Genomic DNA, 4027 nt, shown 5'->3' on the forward strand with positions numbered 1-4027 from the left:
TCTTCTGTGTCTGTGTTAATTGGTTTCCCTTTTCTTTGTTGAAGAGGGTCTGTGCAATCCTTCTGCCTAGTCCGCCATCTTGCCCCACCTCAATAGGTCACTTTTTAAGGAGCAATGTCTTCTCCAAACTCTTCTTACAAATTTTTAAACATTAATTTAATCATGAAGTTGCCAAGTGTGCTATAATGGATAGGTGGGCGTCTACCTTGAAAAATGTTCTTAAGATGGAAAACTAACTATCGTTTAATTAAAAAAAAAGTCATAAGAAAATAAGGTTGTTGTTGTTGTTATGTGCTGTCAGGTCAGACCCGACTCATAGCGACCCCTCCTTGGGTTTCCGAGGCAGTATCACTACAGAAGTAGATGGCTCCATCTTCCTTCCAAGGAGTTACTGGTGGGTTTGAACTGCCAGTCTTCTGGTTAGCAGTCAAGTACCTTATGCACTACAGTACCAGAGCTCCCAAGACAATAAGGAGGAATATATAAATATGTAACTCATTGCCGACAAGTTGGATCTGACTCATAGCACCCCCTCCTTGGTTTTAAGAGGTGATATCACTAAGGAAGTAGATTGCCCAACCTTCCTTCTGAGGAGTGGCTGGTGGGTTTGAACTGCCAGCCTTCTGGTTAGCAGTCAAATGCCTTAGACACTAGGCCACCAAAGCTCTGATGTGCACCTATGTGAATATATAGATATGTAAATACTGACGCAAATATGACACTGGAAGAGAGGCTCCTGTAAATGCTTCCAACCGGGGTCATGGGAACCGTGGAAGCCACGCAGGTCACTCCTTTTCTAAGCTGTACTTGCACCTGCTGTTGGGATGGTACAAACTCTGTGCTGAGGGGCTGGCCCCCTGAGAATCTGGGGATGATAAAACATAAGATCTTCCAATCTTCCTTTTAAAGGAAGTTTTGAATCAATGAGATTATCAAAGTCATACCAGAAACTGCATGAAAAACACCTAACATATCATGTCACCTCTCTACCCCCATGGAAATCAAGGTGCTTTCTCCACCAGCTGTAACAACACCACCTGGCCTGACAGGAAACAGAATGGGTGGTGAAATTTCCACACCCCCTCCTAAGAAAAGGACCAAAATAAGCCAGGCAAACTCCCTCTTATGCAATGCCCTTGCTTGTTGTTGTTGTTGTTGTTATGTGCCGTCGAGTCGGACCCAACTCATAGGGACCCCTCCTTGGGTTTCCGAGGCAGTATCACTACGGAAGTAGATTGCCCAACCTTCCTTCCGAGGAGTGGGTGGTGGGTTTGAACCGCCAGCCTTCTGGTTAGCAGTCAAGTGCCTCAGCCACTATGCTACCAGAGCTCCTAATGCCCTTGCTAGTTAGTTATTATTTCAGCCTTTCTGACATCTTCAACAGCCCTTTATCTGAGCTTATTTGCAAGGACTGCTGGCGAGTGGTATTGTGACATGACAGACTTGGAGTGTAGCTAACAACACTGGGCAGCATACCACTCACCGTCCGGTACAACCTAACAACATACTGAGTACCACTCCCCCTGCAATACTGCCCATACTAGGCTGAGTACCGCCCACCCTCTGTTCTGGTTCCCTAGTGCCACTCTGACAGGAACATACCACAAATGGGATGGCCTTAACGAACAGGAGTTTTTTCTCTTACAGTTTGGAGGTTTTAAGTCCAATTTCAAAGTGCCAGGCTCTAGGGGCTGGGTAAAAGCCCCTCAACCTTGGGGTCCAGCTCTGCCTCCTGCTCCCAGCCCATGGGAACTAGAGGTGTTTCTTCACTCAGACAGCTGCTGGCTGCTGAAGCTGAGAAGCCCAAGGTTGACAAGTCAAAAAGCACAGTCCCAATGTTACCAAACCACATGGCAGGACATTATTTAAGTCCATTGTAAGTCCCAAGGTCGTCAGAGCATAGCAGGCTGCTGAGCAATGACACGGGTACATGCAGGGTCCAAGCGTGCTGTAAACTAGAGACCATTCCCAAAAGTATTGCTTATGAAAGGGAAGCAGACCACATATCCATAGGCAGCTACTCAGCTGCTTGTGGTAGATCCCACCATGGAGTTGATTGCCAGTCTCATCATGGGGAATAACTACCACCAGCTGCCCAGCCACTCAGCCAGGCCCAGCCAAATTGACACATAAAGTGAACTACCACACCCTTCAACACTATCACTACCAAGACGAGTACTGCTAACCCTCCATCACTGCCAATACTGAGTGCAATACCATCACCCTCCAGGACCATCAATAATGAGCTAATTGCCACTCACCCCTCACTCTTGAAAGACCCCGTTTTTCCTCATTGTCTGTGTTTCCTGACGGGTAGTACAGTTGTTCTGCATGTCCCATGGCCCCTACAGGAGACTCTAACCTCTTTGAAGTAGAATCCCACTGCTGCACCATCTAACATCGACACGCCAGCATGTCAGCCATCCAACCCAACAACAGCTGGCCACAACAACCATCCTACCCCACGCACACTGCCCGGATAGCATGTCTCATGTGGGTGGAGTCAAGACAGGAGGGGGGCACGAAGCCTAACTCCAAGCCACTGGATACAAATGAGTCTTCGTCACCCCAGATAAAGCTTTGTGTGGGAAAGCCCTCTAAGCTGGTAGGAGACAATGGCCATTAGTCGGATTGTTAAAGCAGACATGTGCACCTTTGAATTTTATAGACTTTGAGAGGTCTGTAGCTCCAGACATAAACAAACGAGAGTCCGTAGCCAGTTTTGTCTTTGTTTGTAAATCTCTGTCTGGAGCCTTTTAAGACCCCAGGTGCATGGGACACCAAAGCACAGAAGATTTATTACCCCAGTCACAGTCACCTGAAAAAAACCAGAAAAGCTCTCCAAATTGTCTCTGAGCAGGCCCAGGGCAGGCCCCATCAACTGTGCAGGCAGTCAGAGCACATTCAAGCTTTTGAGAAACAGCCAACCCAATTCTCCCCTCGGATTCTAAACCAAAACCAAAGCAAAGCCAGAGCTGTTGAGTCAATTCCGACTCACATGGAGTAGAACTGCTCCGGAGGGTTTCCTGGGCTGAAATCTTTACAGGAGCAGATTGCCGTATCTCTCTCCTCCATAGTGGCCGGTGAGTTCAAATCACTGACTTTTCAGTTACCAGTTGAGTCCTTAACCACCATGCCAGCAGGGCTCCTTCCTGGGGTCCTCTCAGAATGACCCGCCCTTCATGGAAAAGCAAGGACCGGAGCCCCCTGTGCCTGAAGGCTGCCCCCCTGTTGGCCGGACTGGCTCTGCTTCATCTGAGTGGGGCCCCCCGTAGCACAAAGGCAGTTTTACGGCCACGGTGACGGCACAGCCCACATCCCAGCTTTGTCCGCCTTCCACAAGGACACAGCTTGCAAGTCAGCATTCCACTGAGATGGCCCTGTGTGGACAGGCTTAGGAGATCCTCTCCATGGTGCTGTGGTCTTAACCCAGGTGGCGGTAATTGTTTAAGGAGCCAACTTTAGTTTCTGAGACGCATTCCACACATGTTAAGCATTCTTGGTTACTCCCAGTTGATTGCCTGCCAAAGCACTGTCAGACCGCGTGCTTGTACAGAAGCACTGAGCAGTTAACCTCACTCCATTCAAAAGGAGAGCTCCACACTCAGAAGCAGGGACAGCGAAGACCTGCAGGGACACTAGGTGGCTGCAAACAAAATGGTCCTTTACTTTCTTAAACAAAAGCCCTTCTGAAACAAAGAAACCTTTTTGTGTGTGTGTGTGTGACTTGGGTAAAGATTTACAGAGCAAATTCACTCTCCACACAGCAGTTCACATACACTTTGTCTCCTGTCATTGACCACAGTTTACCACAATGCAACAGCTCCCCTCTCACTTCCTCCCCATAGTTACCTCTTCCCAGTGTCCATCCCTCCATACACTCCTGATCCCTGAGCTGTCTCCCTGTGCATAAGCAGCCCTTCTTCCTCCCATGATTGTTCTCTCCAAAGAGTGTATCTACCTCAGGTAAGTGTTCAGCTTATATGCCTGTATTTTGTTTGGCTGGAAACCACAGGAGTGCATTCAG

Source organism: Orycteropus afer, unplaced genomic scaffold (genome assembly GCF_000298275.1).
Source record: "Orycteropus afer afer isolate SDZICR_OR568_19922 unplaced genomic scaffold, OryAfe1.0 scaffold00273, whole genome shotgun sequence".
Taxonomy (NCBI): Eukaryota; Metazoa; Chordata; class Mammalia; order Tubulidentata; family Orycteropodidae; genus Orycteropus; species Orycteropus afer.